This window comes from Ictidomys tridecemlineatus, chromosome 9 (assembly GCF_052094955.1).
Source record: "Ictidomys tridecemlineatus isolate mIctTri1 chromosome 9, mIctTri1.hap1, whole genome shotgun sequence".
Classification (NCBI taxonomy): Eukaryota; Metazoa; Chordata; class Mammalia; order Rodentia; family Sciuridae; genus Ictidomys; species Ictidomys tridecemlineatus.
In genome coordinates this window covers 37,039,862-37,057,307 of record NC_135485.1, presented here as the reverse complement: position 1 = coordinate 37,057,307, position 17,446 = coordinate 37,039,862, and the positions used below count along the sequence as shown (strand labels likewise).

The 17,446-nt window shown below is 39.0% G+C and overlaps 1 protein-coding gene across 4 annotated transcripts in view; it reads left to right on the top strand.

Annotated features, from left to right (window-relative positions):
- Positions 1-12,852: 12,852 nt before the first annotated feature.
- Positions 12,853-17,446, top strand: part of Tec (tec protein tyrosine kinase) — a 103,804-nt gene continuing 99,210 nt past the window's right edge. For 2 of the 4 annotated variants that reach the window (XM_078021267.1, XM_078021264.1), the window contains exon 1: positions 12,863-12,940. The gene's annotated coding sequence lies outside the window, so the exon portion shown is untranslated. Of the gene's footprint in view, positions 12,941-12,965; positions 13,090-17,446 lie in introns of those variants that run through there. The other 2 variants (XM_040292467.2, XM_078021266.1) reach the window with 2 other exon arrangements.

The following is a 17,446-nucleotide window of genomic DNA, read 5'->3' as shown; positions in this document are numbered from 1 at the left end:
CTCTGAAATAAAATAGAATTAGAGTAGAAATACTACTGGAGAAGCTAGTTGACATTCAATAGCTTTGAAAGTTTGCCTTGTAAAATTGTAGAACTTGTCAGAAGAAAAGGGAAAGTAGAAACTATTCTCTTAACAAAGTATTCGTCAGCTTCCAGTCCAGAGTGTTGTCTGGTGTTAGCAATGGTCCAAAGGAGTGGCAATTTAGACCCAAGTGCATCCAGAAGGATCTATTCTAGGTTGAAAGGTCTGTTCTAAGACAGGGTAATCAATTCCTAGTCTGGAGATTCCTGCAATACCTCTGAGAAAGTCATAGGCTGTTTCAAGATCAACTAAGGACTCTCATTCATTGGAAGATGACTAGGGATCCCTTCAGGTCAAGAGCTCAGGCTGTGGAAACTCTGAAGGCAGTTTCCCAAATTGTGACACTTGGGATGTTTTAGACAACGCCATTTACCTCACCCGATTTTCTGTGACTGCACTATTATGGTATGTCCTACATCTACATTATTTAACATGGTGCCTGTATTAAGAAGGGTTTTCCAGAGGAAGAGAGCTGATAGAATATATATATATATATATATATATATATATATATATATATATATATATATATATATAATTGCAAGGGGATTTATTAGATTGGCTTACACGATGAGAATCTGAAGAGTTCCAAAATGGCTACCTGCAGGGTGGAGAGCTAGGGAAATTGGCAGCTGCTCAGTCCAAGAAGCTGGAAGCCTCAGAACAAGAGGGACCAATAATGTCACCCTAGTCTAGGGCTAAAGGCTTGAAAGTCCCTGAAGAGCCACTGGTACAAGTTCACATTCAAAGGCTGAAGAATCTGGAGTCCCATGTCCATGGATGACAGCAAACACACCTGCTTTAGAAGGGTGAATTACAGTAGATGGGGTAGAGAGAGAAGATGGGAGGGGAGGGGAGGGGGGATAGTTGAGGATAGGAAAGGTAGCAGAATACAACAGTTACTAATAGGGCATTATGTAAAAATGTGGATGTGTAACCGATGTGATTCTGCAATCTGCATTTGGGGTAAAAATGGGAGTTCATAACCCACTTGAATCTAATGTATGAAATATGATATGTCAAGAGCTTTGTAATGTTTTGAACAACCAATAAAAAAAAGAACAAGGATAATAATTAACCAACTAATAAAAAACATTATTGAGGTAATTAGAAAAAAAAAAAAAAGAAGAAGGGTCCAGTATGGGAGGGCACAAGCTTTCTTTCCCCTTCTGCTTTCTTTGTCCCAGCTAGATCCCTAGTCCTTCGGATGGTGCCACCCACATTCAGGGCACAATTTGCCCACTGTTTGCTAACCCACATGCCAATCTTTTCTAGAAACAGCCTCAAAGATATGCTCAGAAGTATGCTTTATTAATTTTCTAGGCATCCCTTAATCTAGTCAAGTTACATGACAACCAAAATTAGTCCACAGAGGGCCATTATTCATGAATGACTACTGAGTACTTGAAAGTGGCTAATCCAAATTGAGACATGCTGTAGGTATAAAATATATTTCAAAATGTGAAATCTTAGAACAAAACATGTAGATCATCTCATTAGTATTATTTTTTAATTTAATATTAATTTTGCCTGTTTCTTTTTTCAATGTGACTATTAGGGCATTTTCAATTACATTTGAGGCTCATATAATTTTTCTGTTAGACTGTGGTTATTCTGGGTAGATTTTATTAGAAGAGCTCCTGTCCATTTTCCCACAACAAGCTGCGAGTTATGCCAGGGACCACTAGAGAAGGCTCTAGCCTAGGCAGATTGAGGAGGATTTATTTGATAATCAACAGAAGGGAAAAGTGAGTAAAGAACTAGGGGCTGATAATACTGTGGCTGGGTCTGTAGCTGAAAGTGGGTAAGGTAGTAGTATAATAGTGAAATATTACTATTTCATTTTACTATTAAACTGAAGTTTTCTAATTAAGTGTATTTATTTATGTGGAAAAAAATTTAGGTGATAAATTAAAAAAACATGGTACAGTTAAGTTTGTGAATATGTAAATTTGGCAGTTAAAATTTTTTCTAGGGGCTGGAGATGTGGCTCAATCGGTAGTGCCCTCGCCTGGCATGCGTGCGGCCTGGGTTCGATCCTCAGCACCACATACCAACAAAGATGTTGTGTCCGCTGAAAATTAAAAAATAAATATTAAAAAAATTCTCTCTCTCTCTCTAAAAAATATTTTAAAAATTTGTTCTATACATGAATGTGACTATTTACTTAAATCTTTGAATAATACCATTGATCTGTGTGTGTGTGTGTGTGTGCGTGTGTATGTAGATGTGGATATTATTTTTATTATGAATCTTTAAGTTTTCTATTTCATAATAAAGTACAGAGTTTATTTATTTTTCATCACATCAGGAGTAATTAGTTGAGGGTCACTCATGTACCTAATGGACTAACTGGGTTAAGGTAACTGTAGGCAGGTGGGGCATGGCTGGAGGAGGTGGGTCATTGGGAGGCATGGCCCTGAGGTCCCTTTCTTCCTCTCTCTCTGCTTCTTGGCTACCATGTCCTGAGCTATTTTCCTCTGTCATGCTTCTCCACCATGATGTTCTGCCACATTTTGGACCCAGAGTAATGGAATTGGCTCTCCCTGGACTGACATCTCTAAAATGGTGGGCTCCACATAAATATTCCTCCTCTAAGTTGTTCTTGTCAGGTGTTTTGGTCACAGTGATAAAAAGCTGCAAAAGGAGAGAGGCTAACTTTCCTGTTCAACACGATCTTTCTCTAACTTTACCAATGTAAGGAAAGTAGTCACATTCATAATACTTTCCTGTTTACGCTCAAAGTGCTTGCACTTGGGATCCATCAGAGGAGTAGATACTATCCTGAGCTGGTGTTTCTTCCAGCTTCAGAGGATGCCAGTTGTATTATTATGGGAGAGTGTTCAAGAACTTTCTATTTGGATCAGGTAAGTCTTAAAGATTATTTTTTTTCCACTAAGATTAATAATGCAAGAAATTATAAAGAGTGGAAAACAGCCTCAGCCATGCAGAATAAAGGCAATTTCAAAAATAGAGTTGAGTTCATTAATCAGTATTCTCCTACAAAGAGAAATTTACTAATTTATTCACCCATTTGACAATTTGATGAGAGTCTCTTATCCTGATGCAAGGTGAGTGAACACAGTAGGTGCTAATTTCATAATATCCCGCAGGTTATTAAGAGATCTCACAGAAGAAAATTTTAGTGTGTCTCTGAAAAGTTCAAAATACAGAAACTGCCAAAATAGGGGAAGAAAAATTGGCACATAGGGGAAGAAATGAAAAGAAAGAGGTGTTAATTTTCACCTTTTAAAACAGATCAAGAGGGTTATCATCAGTTCTAGCATATTTCCTAATCATCACAATAATGTGTCTGGCAGGCCAGATTTTCCTATGGGCTTTGTTCCCACTATTGTTCAGAAGCCAAAAAATAAGTTGAACTAAAGTAGTCTCACTTGTTTTTGGGTCATCATATCATGTAATTATATGAAAAACACGAAACATTAGAAAAACAAGCACAGCAAAAGGGAGTTCTTTATAACTCGTTTGTTTCTTTTGTGTTTAAATTAGTCATGGGGGAAAAAAAGAATCAGAAGAGGCAGAGATTTCTTCCTTCACCATACATGTAGTACCAATTCAAATCTGGAGTTCATTTGGCTGAGCACCTCTGGGTGGAGATCTCTGGAAAATTGCATAGAACCTGTGTTATTCTCAGTTTTTCTTACAACCACTGTAGTAGTCCATAACATCAGGGTGTAAGATGTCACCAGCCTTATGCCTTCATCCACTTACCTGGCAGGAAATAAAATTTTGGTCAGTATCCAAGTCCTTTTATTCCCTTCCACGGAGTCATACAAGAATCATAGACTTACATAGGGTCAGGAGCTTTGGGAAGGCTGCCTGCATACTTAGTCCTTGGACAGATATTGGCTTCATTCCCATTGATTCTTCCTGCTGATGTTATTGCTGGTCACTGGCAATGCAGCGGGCAAAGCTGTGGTGAATGAAGTACACCTTTGCTTGATGCAAGCTTGGAGTATCTGTGGAGACACATCTTGGGTGCTGCAGGACTGGGGTCCTGAGAGCTGTCATTCCTAGAAATCCCCCTCAGACTCCAGATCCTAATTTTAATCTGGAATTGGTGGTAGTTCTTGTCTTAGCTTGGGCTCCTTCAAAAGAAAAGCCTGAGATAAGTATATACATGCTATGTTGATAATATATGTAGAGTGATCCTGGGGAGAAGAGTGAGACGAGGAAGGTAGTAAGGCCAAATGAAGGTGTATTATGGATGATGAGGGCAATGCATTGGGCAACAGGGGCTTAATTCTGCTGAAATCTTTTGAGCAGCATACTAAGTGCCATTCATAATTGTCTGCTCAAAGGAGCGGATATAGAAAATTTTATATATATGCAGTTTGTCCTTTGTCTGTAGAATGTTGTTGTGTTAGTTTGCCATAGCTGCCGTAACCAAATATCATAGTCCAGGTGGCTTAAAAGACAGAAATTATTTTTTTCTCACTTCTGAAGCCTGGAGCGCCAATGTTTATTTCTCCTAAGGCCTCTCTTCCAAGCCTACAGATGGCTGCCTTTTCATTATATCACCTGGCCTTTACTCTGTGTGTGAACTTCTGGTATTTCTCTTTTTTTAAGGCCAACAATCTTATTAGATTAGAACTTATGACTTCCCTTAACCTTAATTTCCTTCTGAAAGACCCTATCTCTAAGTGTAGTCATATTGGAGGGTCTATAAGACCCAGTCTTCAAGTGGAGTCACATTCATAGATTAGGGCTTTAACCTCTGAATTTTGGGGGATGTGATTCAGTCCATCACAGTTGGCTTTGAAGGAGTTAAGTAGAGGCCCAGAGTGGACAGCAAACTCACCAGCTGTAAAGGGAATGAAAATTCAGATTTGGATGAATTCAGAGGTGAGGAGGAAAGAATGTAATTTTAGTTTTCACATGATTTTGTCTTCATCTTCTCTTCCCAATTTGAAGCTGGAACATAGTATCTCTCTATCGAAGATCACCCAACTTAATCCTCCTCAACTGACTAGAAACACAGCCAATCTTTACTTTTCTCCTGGGTGAGGCTGTGTTTTTCAAAACACCCTCTTTCCTGGAATGGGTGTCTTTGGCTAAAATGAGTTATCTTCAGACCCAAGACAAGGAATTTTGTTCAAATGGTTTATTTGGCAGAGGATTCCAGAAGGCACTTATAAGGAAGTGGGGAGGTGAGACAGGAAAGGAAAGATGTCAATATCAATATCGTTTTTTTTTTTTTTTAAAGAGAGAGAGAGAGGGGGGGGCACAGAGAGAGAGAGAGAGAGAGAGAGAGAGAGAGAGAGAGAGAGAGAGAGAGAGAATTTTTAACATTTATTTATTTTTTCTTAGTTCTCGGCGGACACAACATCTTTGTTGGTATGTGGTGTTGCTGAGGATCGAACCCGGGCCGCACGCATGATAGGCGAGCGCGCTACCACTTGAGCCACATCCCCAGCCCCTCAATATCAATATCAACTTGCCTTCAATCCTCCCTGGTCCCAGAAGTTGTCTTCAGAGTTGTCCCATCCAGGGGACAAGAAAACTAGGGTATTTATCCTCCAGTTCTTTTCCATCATCATCTGGTGGAAGCTCCTTGGGGATGTTAACACTTCTCGTGTTTCTGGCCTGCTCCCTGAAGGTAAAACAAGAGAAATCCCACTGCAGAAGACGCCAGAGAAGGAATTCGTGAACCTAAGAGAAAGATGAACGGCAAAGGGACATCTGAGAGACACTGAGAGCTAGCATAGTAGGGGTGAGGTTGGGAAAGGAGCCTTAGTGACAATTAGTTTGGAAAAGTAATGAACTAAGCAATTAGTAGTATGTACAGACCTATAGAAAGGTTTTTTATTTTATTTAAAAAATATGCCGCAACACTAGCAGTATCTATTTGCATATGTTTTTGTTACTTAAAAGCCTTCTACAATTCAGACTTAATGTTAATGTTGTTTTTTCTTTATTAGGTTTTTGGTGTAGTTTTAATAATATTTTTCTATTTTTTCATGCTCTGTTTTCTAACCTATAGAACAGAACTAATGAGTGTGCCTGTATCAATTGTTTATCATGAGGATTAAGTGAACTAAGTGCTTAGGCTTATACTTTACAACATTTATACAATAAATGTTGGCTATTTGCTGGGGATGAATATTGGCCAAATTCACACAGCATAACTTTCTGGAGACATGTCTAAATTGTGTGTATCAATAGTTTTCTTCCTTTTATTGTTGAGTAATATTCTTTGGTATGCTATACCTAGTTTGAGTTTAACTATTCAGCCTTTAAAGGGCAGATTGGTTTTCCCTGGTTTTGGCTACCAGGAAGAAAGCTGCTGTAAGCATTTGTATATAGTTTTTTTCATGTGAACATGTGGTTTCATTTCTCTGGAACAAATGCCTGAAGGTACAATTGCTGGGTAATTCGGTAATTGTATGGTTAGGTTTTAAGAAATGGCCTAGCTGGTTTCCTGAGTAGCTATACCATTTTCCATTTTCACTGGCAATACATGGGTGATCAGATTTTTCCACAATCTTTACCTGCATTTGGTGTTGTCACCAAGTTTAATTTTAGCCATTCTGATAGCTCTGCAGTGATAGCTCATTCTGGTTTTAATATGTACTTACCAAGCCTTCAGTGATGTTGAAGATCTTCCCATGTGCTATTTTGCTCACTCTGTATCCTTTTCTGTGAAATGACTCTTCATGTCTTGTAACTATTTTCTAAGTGTATTATTTCTTTTAACTGCTGAATTTTGAGAGCCCTTTGTATAGTTGTTCATGATGCTGTTGAACTCAGTATTTTTGCTAGTTTTCTGTCTATGTGTTCTATCGATGGTTCAAACCGTATATGTGTTTAGAGTTTGATTTTGACTTATCCATAGTGATTTTGATAACTCTTAGTATATCTCTTTGTATACTTTTTTTTTTTTTTTGGATACCGTGGATTGAACTCAGGGGAACTCCACCACTGAGCCACATCCCCAGCCCTATTTTGTATTTTATTTAGAGACAGGGTCTCATTGAGTTGCTTAGTGCCTCACTTTTGCTGAGGCTGGCTTTGAACTCGAGGTCCTCCTGCCTCAGACTCCCTAGCTGCAGGGATTACAGGCATGCACCACAGCACCTGGCTATCTTTGTGTATTTTTTTAGTGGTTATTTTCTCCATTATATTTATGTGACTTCATTTTTCCCCCCATTGAAAGGAAGCGTAGAAATTTTAGCTCCCTTTATGTACCTCTATCCTCTCTTTTGTATTATTTTCCTAAAGATTTCATTTGCATACCTTTGAACCTCTCAGTGTTATAATTTTTGCATGAACTGTCCATTATAATTTAGAAAAAAATAAGAGGAAGAAGAATGTTTACTTACCTGTATTTTTTTGCTCATTGTATTTTCTTCTTTCCTAGTAGTTCCAGATTCCTTCTTTTATTGATTCTTTTTTGTTTAGAGAGTTTCCTTTTGCCATTTTTTAAAGGATAGATCAACTCATGATAAATGCTATCAATTTTCTTTTATCTGAGAAAACTTTGAGCTGTCCTTCCTTTTGAAAACTATTTTAGCTAAGTATAGGATTCTGAACTGGATGACAGTTATTTTATTCAGTACTCAAACAAATGCCATGCCCACTTCCCTCTCTAGGATTGCTGATGAAAAATCTGCTGTCATTTGAATTCTTTTCTACCCTATAGAAAAGGTGTACTTTTCTATGTTTATATATGAATACATGACCAACGTAATTCCACATCATGTACAATCAGAAGAATGGGAAGATGTACTCCGTGTACGTATAATATGTCAGAATACATCCTACTGTCATGTGTAACTAAAAAGAGGGGGGGAAAAGTGTCATGTTTCTCTTGCTACTTGTACAATTTTTCTTTTTTTTTTTTTTTGGTCTTTAATGCTAAGAAGTGTAGCTATGATATGTTTTATCATAAATTGATATTTGTTTATCCTGAATGAAGTATACTCAACTTCATGGTATATAGGTTTACATGTTTTTCAAATATAAAAAAATTTCAACCAATATTTCCTTGAGTACTTTTTCAGCCCTGTGGTCTTCCTCTTTGAAATTCTTATGATACAAATGGTAGATCTCTTGTTATAGTCCCATGGGATTATTTGTGAATCTTTTTTTTCTGTCTCTGTTGTTCAGATTAGGTCATTTCTATTGCTTGGTCTTCTGGTTTACTGACTCTTTTCCTCTGTCTCATCCATTTTGCTGAAGCTCATCCATAAAGTTTTAAATTTTGATTCTTGTATTTTCATTTGGTTCTTTTTGATACTTTCTATATCTTTACTGATACTTTCTATTTTAATTAATTTATTTTTTTGCCAAGACAATTTTCTTCATTGATTTTTAAGCTTGTTTGTAATTGCTCATTGAATCAGTTTTATGACAGATAATTTAAAATTTTTTTCACATGATTTTGACTTCCTGTCTTCTTGGTGCTGTTTTCTATAGATTGTCTTTCTCATTCATTTGAGATCTTCCTGTTTCTTAGTATAGTGAGTTCCCTGTCCCCAGTTGGCCTCCCCTGATGTGTTCCTGATTGGGAGGGGCGGAAGTGTCCTGTTACTGTTCCTTGCATGGCCTCCAGGGACACCGTGTGGTGGGAGTGTGTGTGGCCTCAATAATTGTTTTTTTAGTGTTAATCAAATTTATTTTGAATTTTTATTCTGCTTTTAATTATGTATGTAAAATGCTACAAACGTAAATATTGCTTTGAAAATAAAGAGTGCATAAGTAGTTTTATGTTTTTGTGTATATTTAAATGAATTACAATGAAAATGTATTGTTTAAAAGGCTTCATACTTTACTAGTTTGAGAAACACTGACACAGATGACTACCTGGCTCAATGTCTGCATTATGAGTCCCTGGAAATACTCATACTTCCCTTCAGTTTCTCTCATCTACTTGCAAAGATAAAAGGGGTTGGGATCCTGACACTACGGAATATCATGCCTACCTGACATTGACTTCTTACCCATAAGAGAGAGAAAGAAACTTATTGAATGTTCTGTTAGTTGCCTCTTGTTACCAATATTACAAACTTATTGGCTTAAAATAATATAAATGTTCTCTTTTACAGTTCTTAAGTCAGAAGTCCAAAATAGTTTTGCTGAGCTAAAAATTCAGGTATCAAAGGATCTGGTTCCTTCTGGATTCTCTAGGAGCAAATATGTTGCCTTGTCTTTGCCATCTTCTAGAAGCTCTCTGCTTTCCTTACTTGTGGTCCCTTCCTTCATCTTCAAAGCTTTCTGTATCACATCTTCAAATTTCTCTCTTCCTGTCTTCTGTTTTTCTTATCTCCTTCTCTGACTCTGATCCTCCTTTCTCCTTCTCATAAGGACCCTTGAGATTACTTCACTTAGCCAGATAGTCCAGAATAATCTCCCCATCTCAAGATTCTTATTTAACTCACATCTTTTGCCATGTAGGTTAATGTATTCACAGGTTCAGGGATTGAAGATGGCATCATTGGGAGGGACATTAATTTGCCTCACCACAAGGGGATGTTGTTACTTGCAGCTAAATTGAATTCTAAACCATTGACTTTCCACCAGAATGTGGGGCCCGGCATGGTAGAAGTTTTGTCTGCCTTGTTTGCCTGTTTTCTCAGCCTCTTGGTCATGCAGTGATGGCCACAGTTTCAAGACCACCATTGAGAAGGAGGTAGCTTCAGAAGCATCTGAGGTTAGAGCATTCTGGGTAGAGAAAAGGAAGTATAAGCCCAGGACAGAATAATCTTTTTCCTCCAGAATAACTTTTTAATTCATATTAGTAATACTGAATATTGCATTTTATTATGACTAAAGTAATTTTAATGCAAACTTCATAAGTTCCAAAGCCATTGAGATATTGGAGTTCTTTGAAACACTATTTAGATTTTAATCTAGAATATAAATTGGCCTAAGCCAGATGTGACTCTTGTCTTTATATTTCTCTTCTTCTAAGCATAATCTGATTTTATTTCTATGCCTTCTTTTCTGGCTCTGTATTTTAAAAATTTTCACTTACTACCAAGCCAGCAGAAAAACATTATACAAGGAAATATTTTTAAATAACCCCACATGATCCAGGATTCAATGTTTATTTTCTCTGGCAGCTTTGCATGGCTAAGAATGTGAAGTCAGAGGCTGGAGATGTAGCTCAGTGGAGAGCACTTGCCCATTGTGCACAAGGCCCAGTATCTAGTCCCGAGTACTATAAAAAACAAAGCAAGTAAGCTATCAAACAAAAAGCCAAGTGTTAGGAGCCATGCTGCTTTGTGTCCACATTCTGGTTTTCCACTTGATAGCTGTGTGACTTTGGGCAAATTATTTAAAGCTTTTCTGCCTCAGCTTCTTCATCTATACAACAAAGATAACAACTGTATGCCTCTCACATTTGTGAGAATTTGATGAATTAATGCATTTAGAAAAGGGCCTAGTACGTAGGATTTCCCTCAAATGACTGTTAACTGTAATTCTTATTCTTTCAACCTTTCCCCACATAATCTTTATTTAGTAGTAATCACAGGGTACACAAAGCCTTCGGTTCTATTTTTTTCCATATAAACTTGTTCATAACTTTTTCTCCACATTTTTATTATATTAACACAGATAATATTTTAAATGGTAACCTGACATTCCATAGTATTGATATATTTTTCTTAAATATTTCCCTATTTGACGTTTAATTATTTTGTTATTATAAATGATGCTTTTATAAACACACTTTGAATATGATATCTTTTCTTTTCTTTAAGTTAATTATTTGCCAACATTCCTGGGAATATGATTATTGACTTTATGTCCAACTTTTAAAACTTGTTCCTTCCTACTATGTAATTAGTTCCAAAGGAGCAACTACTTTTGGCACATGATAGAAAGAGACAGACATATCATACCATCACAATGAAGTCATCTTCATGTAGGAACAGACTCTCCATACAAAACTGATAAGGACTGTATTATTACCAGCATCATTCATTTATTCAACAAGAATTTATTAATTATCTGTGATGAGTTAAGTCTCATTTGGGAAAGTAGAAAGTTAAAAAAAAAAAAAGAATTCAGAGACTTACAGAAAGGAGTACAAGAAGCTCCAAATACAAATACTACTTTATTTACAAACTTGCCAAGTTGATTTTGTATGTCTTCTTGTGCTCCATGCGGAATCTGTGTGAAAGTTAAAAAGATGTATTTTCTTTTCTCAAAGAACTGAAACAATGTCAACCTGATATTGAGCATTTATACTTACAAAAGTCAAATAATTAAAGCTCTAAGTCTTCTCACTTATGTATCTGAGCATTTTTCTTGGGAGAAAATTAACTTTATCACTGTAATAACTAAAACTAGCTCTCTCCACATGCACATCCCATTTTGATTTTTTGGCTTGAATTTCAGAGGGTTCATGACTCTCCATCCCTCAAAGAACATAGGTCCTGGGGGAAATTATGTTAATGGGTCAAAACCAGCATCTGAACAGGATAAGAGGCAAGAAAGAGTAGGGTAGGGAGGAGACAGTAGATTATATGAGAGAAATTTTACTATATTCATTTATAGTATGTCATTATGTATACCTAAGATTTTGGATGGAGTGAGAGGATTTGGTATCAGAAAACCTCCGTTTGTCCCATCCCCTTTATCTTAATTAAATGACTTTAGGCAAGTCTTTAGAACATCTCTGATGCTCACCTTTTTTTCTTGTTAAATGGAATCTTGTCGGACTCCTTCTCAGGGTAATTATAATGATCAAAGGAGAAGTAATATAGGAAGACACCGTTTCTAGTCCCAAACAAGCACAAGGTATGATAACTTTTAATGCACTTGCCCTCTCCTCCCTTTCATCTTCAGGTTGGCTGCCTGTGTTATCCTTCAGGTCTCAGTTCTATTGTCACTTCCTCCTAGAAACCTCCAGGACCGCCTTGTCTTGTGAAGCTCTCCACCCCCAACCCCGTTCTGTCACCCACTTTTCCATCACCCTGCTGTATTTTGCCAAGACCCTTCTTACATATCTTTCATGTTTATTTTCTTTATCCCCACATGGAATAAAAGCTCCTTGAAGGGAGAGCTCTGTTTTGGATTCCACAAGCCTGCATCAGCTTATGGCACATGGGTGGACATTCACATTTCAGTGAGTATTTAAGAGCCAAGGCTCCCCAGGAAGACTATCTAGATTTGAAGTTCAGCTTCTTACTTTACTAGTTGTTGTTTGGCATTAGACAAGTTGTTACTTCTCTATGCCTTATTTTCACCATATCTAAAATGGGGTCTCTGCTACTAGGAATTTCAGGTACAGTACCTGGAACAGTGCATTTTCTGTTCTTCAACGAGTGAAGTGTTAATTCATTAATTGTGCACGTGACCCTGTAAGGATCAGTTTTGACAGTAAAAGGATTTATTCTTTTGGTATAACGTCTTGTATCACTCCGGGGCACCTCAACACCCGCTTGACCCGCCAACCTTCAGCGGAAGAGCAGTTGCGGTTCTTAGTTTCTACCAGGCTCCCAGTCACCCACAGGTGGCACTGCTCTGGGTTGTCCCCGTCGATCGGGGATGTAGGAGCCCTAACAGGGCGGTTCTCTTGGGTAGGGACGCCCAAGCCTAGGGAGGCCCACCGCTGCGTCCGAGAGCATAAGGGTGTCCCCTGAAACTTGCGGGGCGGGGGCCCTGGACACGCTTGCGATCTATTCCGGCTTTTTGCCTTCAAATTGCCACAGGGCGGTGTCAAACGGTGGTTGTGAGCTCTAGCGACCGACCGGGGCGGAGCGATCGGAGGCGGGGTGGGGCGGGGCGACCGGTGGGCCGGGGCGGAGGGCGCCCAGGGGCGGACTTGGCACAACTCGGCAGACCTCACACTCTCCCGGGCTAGGCGCAGCAGACGCGCTCCAGCCAGGTAAGGGCGACGCGGGCCGGGACTCCGGCAGGGAGGGTCTGGCGTGCGCGCGGACAGAGGTGGCTTCCACATTCCCAAACTGACCATCGTGGAACCGGGAAGGATTTTCTACTTTTCGGGTTGTAGTGATCGCGGGCGTGCCACGCCAGGTGAGGGACCCGTCCTGTTCGCTCCAGGAAAAAAGGAGTGGTGCGCGTCCTGCGTGGCCGCGCCTTCCTGGGGGCTGCAGCCTGTACCCCGGGCTCCAGTGCTGACCTCTCGTGGGGAGGCATCCGCCCCCTTTTCCTTTGGATCTCAGGGCCCTAGCCGCCTGGCTTTGGGTTTACTTCCCTGCTGTGCGGTGGAGTTGGTTCCTCCTCTCTACTGCAATCTTGATTGAAGTTGGCAGAATCCAGGAAGATGTTCCACTGTTGCATGTGTCCTCGTGCTTTACTCCATCAAGTTCAGTGTTTTTTTTTTTTTAAACGGGAAATAGTGTATGGATCTTGAAAATAGGGGCTTGGATTATAGATGTATTTGGAAAAATTAGAGCCTTGACGCGTGAGTGTGCATTTATTTCCTGGGATCCTAAATCTTCTTTTGACTTTTTTTTTTCCCCCCATGGACAAATAACAGATATATGGCGTTGTATCAGGTTCAGGAACAATTTCATCTCTTGTCATTCTTTGGAAACTGGAATATTTGATTAGAAGACTTGATCTCAGTGTTAGCTTGGAACCACAGAATGGCTGGTGGTTAAGTGGGCTTGAAGGCTATCTAAAATAGTTATATGCTTTGTGCATATGTCCTGTCTTTTTCCAGTGAGTGCTCATTTTCCTCTTAGGAAATTCTGAATTTACTGCGTCCTGGTTGATTCTTTCCTATAGAGTTGGGGAGGAAAAAAAAAAAAAAGCCAAAAACCAAAAACAAAAAACGGAAGAACCAACAGCAGGTCTCCTAAATAACTTTTGGGATTTAACAAATTAGGTTACACAATGATAGCTCTTTGGTCCACAAGAATCATATGCAATTATGAAATTATGTGTATAAAATTACCATGATTTATATGGGGAAAAGACAAGTATGGGTAATTTTCACATTAAATATTTGAAAATATTTTTAGCTTAGTTTTGTTTTCAGTGTTTACAAAGGATATACTTTCCCTATACTCTAATTAATCTAATCAACTTACTACTCTTAACTAATACTTTACTCCTGCCAATGCAGGATGCATACTGTAGTGTGTTTATGTTAATGATCTTGATTCTTCCCATAAGGGTGTGTACATTCTGATTTGTGGAACTGTATAACGCAAGTGTTGTAAACACATGCAAATCAATTCTAATTGACTATAACTTTGACCCACTTGGGTCCTTGATCTAGAATTTTCAAATCCTTCCAAATAGGAAATAATCTAGGATATTCAAGTATGCTGTAGCATTTCAACCTGTTTACCTACTTTATTCTGTAACAAAATGGTCTTGTTTTCTTAGTAGCTAGTTACTTAAGGGCAAGGGCTATGTTTTATGAAACCACGGTGAAGCTCAGAGAATGGCAAATTTTGCTCTCTGAGGATGACCCTTGGCAGGGAGGTTGAAGAAGTTGTGGGTAGTGACTGGCCCATATTTATGCCTTGGGAAGAATTATTGGCCTCGTTGCTTTTCTCCAGGCATCCAGAGAGCTAGGAGCCTGTGCTCTGGGTCTCTGATTATGCCTCTGCCTACAGGTTCCTCCTGGTTGACCAGGTTGGTGCTTCTCCTCCTGGCCCCTGTTCTTCTAGCTCCTTGACCTCTACTTCACCCCCGCCCAGATTCCCAGCTATTGTTCAGGATAGGGAGCATTGGTCCACAGCATCAGCAGGAGTGTTAATTCTGATCCTGGTGCTGGGTCCCCCATGGATGGCAAATGTCTGTTGATGACACTGTCACTTGTTCAGCATCCTTCCTATGCTCTCTTCTTGTCTAGTCTGCATCAGGCAAAATAGAGTAACTGAAGTTGAACCCAGATCTGTAGTCCTGGGGGCTGGCTGTCTTAGTTGGATTAGCGTTGTAAATTGGGCATTCAGTTCTGTCAGAAAGAATTGAAATTGGCTCATGGTCACTGACAAATTGTAAAATTATCTTGTGGCAATGCAATTATGCCATTAGAAGAGCTTTATTGAAAACTGCAACAACACCCAACCTGGCGGGGGTGGGGGTGGGGTGGGGGGGAGGGGGGCTTAGTATTTGGCCACACCTCTAAACCTGCCTCCCCTGGGCTTGTCTTTTTGTTTCTGCCCTGGCTCAACCAGTCCTTCCTTGGAACAGATTATGACTATTAATTTCCTCACTACATGACTACTCAGAGCTCAGATGACCACAGCTACTGTGGCATAGATGTAGAAAATTATATTTTCTTTTGTTTAGAAAAACAAGAAAGGAATTTTTCAAAACAGTCTGCTATTGGGGAAACAAAGAAAAAGCCAAACAAATGTAAATATGTGTGAGGCGTGGAAGCCAATGTTGTTTTACTTTGAATTTTAAGCCTTTCATGTTGCTTTTCTAACGTTCCAGAAACAACCCTTAGAATCCTTTGGCACGTATTGCTTGTAGTTGATAGTTCTTGAGGTTTTCAACTTTAAGCATTATCTGTTGACTTCCCACTGTGGAGGACGATGAGTTGGCTCTCTTTTTCTGTCCACCCCCCAGCACAAGCACAGCTTCCCTATTTTTACCATCCTTGCAGTAGTTAAAGCAGAATATTGATTAATGGCTAGATCAATATTCATTAACTATGCTAAGCATATTTTTTTTCTTTGAGTTAATAATTGCTTTATTTGACTGTTTTGTACTCATTAATTCAACTTACAACTCTTGGCCTGCTTTCTAAGTCTTGCCTCAAATCGGTCTTTTGTTAATCTCATTTTTTTCTAAGAAACCAATCCTGAGCCTCCTGGCTTGCTATAATCTGAACTTGTTGTCATTGCATATTTCTCCCCAAGGGCCTCCCTAAAGCAGTGTCCTGGGGATTCCCATCATCTCACTCCTGTTTTCATCTCCTGGTACCCACAGAACATGTCTTCCTCTATTTTGGTGGACTCTCCTGTTTTGGTAGCACATGTCCTCAGATGCTTCCTGGAAAAGGGTGAATAGGATATCTATCTTTCTGAGACTGTTGAATGCCTGAAAACATCTATTTTCTACTGACAGTTTATAATTTGGCCGAGTGCAGAATTCTAGGATGGAATTTTGAAGGCTTTGTTCCATTGCTTTCTAGATTATGGTGTGACTGTTGAGGAATTCAGAACTGTTCCAAACCCTCAATTAAAAAAAAAATTTTTTTTTAGTTGTTGATGGGATCTTTATTTTATTTATTTGTTTATATGTGCCCAGTGCCTTACATGTGCTAGGCAAGTGCTCTACCTCTGAACTACAGTCCCAACCCCTCAGTTTTGTTTGCAGGCTGCATATAGGTTCCATACCTGCTATGTCCTCTCTAGAATTTCATAAAATTTTCTCTACAATTCTTAAATTTCATGATTTTGTGCCTTTATGTGGGTCTGTTTTCACCCATTGGGTTGGGCTCTTTGAATCCGGAAACTTATATCTTTGGTTTGGGGAATTTTTTTTGAATGATCTTGTTGGTAATTTACTCCATTTTCTATGATGCTTCTTTAAGAAACTCTTACTATTCAGATATTGGGTATTTTGGATCAGGCCTCTAATTTTCTTACCTCTTCTTTCATAATATCTGTTTTTTTTTTTTTTTTTTTAATTTCTGGATCCTATTCTTGGGGAGATTTTTCTCAATTTTATTACCTAAACCCTTTCACTGAGATTTTTATGCTAATAATTTATTTAATATTTTCAATTAAAAGCTATTTTTTTTGTTTTCTGAATATATATACACACATATACGTGTGTGTGTGTGTGTGTGTGTGTGTGTGTGTGTGTGATCTTTGTATTTCTTCTTTGTGGTTCCAGGATCTTATCCCCCTGGGAAGTTTAATGACTTTTGGGGAATTTTTTTTTCCTTTCTTCTACAGTTTCAGTTTGCAAAGGTTGCTCTTGTTTTTTCACTGTTCAGGTCTCTTACTTTCCTGTTGGAGGCTTTTCTTGTGTTCCCAGTGCCCTTGGTTGTCTGTTGACATTTGAGTGGGAGGGTAAAAGCTGAAGTTGTGGCTGGCTGTCTTCCATAGGATGCCTGAAATGTGCCTGATGTCCGGAGACCCTGGAGGAGGGGGATGTGTGGGAAGGCACCTCCAGGCTTTTTGCTGGTGATAGATAAGGGGCTGTCACCTAACTGCTCAGATTGGTGGAGGGATGTGGGGGAGGCTTGCAATAAGTCTTTTTTCTTTTCAGCCCACACTTCACCCTACATAGGGCCCAATTACCTTTAATTACTTAACCTTTTGGAGATTCTGCTATATAAGTCAGATTGTTTATTGGCTCTCCTTCACCCCACCGTAATGTTTTTGCTCGTCTCTTCTCCCACCCTCTCTGTCCTTGCTAGTTTACACATTATATACCATAGGTTTGTTTTTTTTTT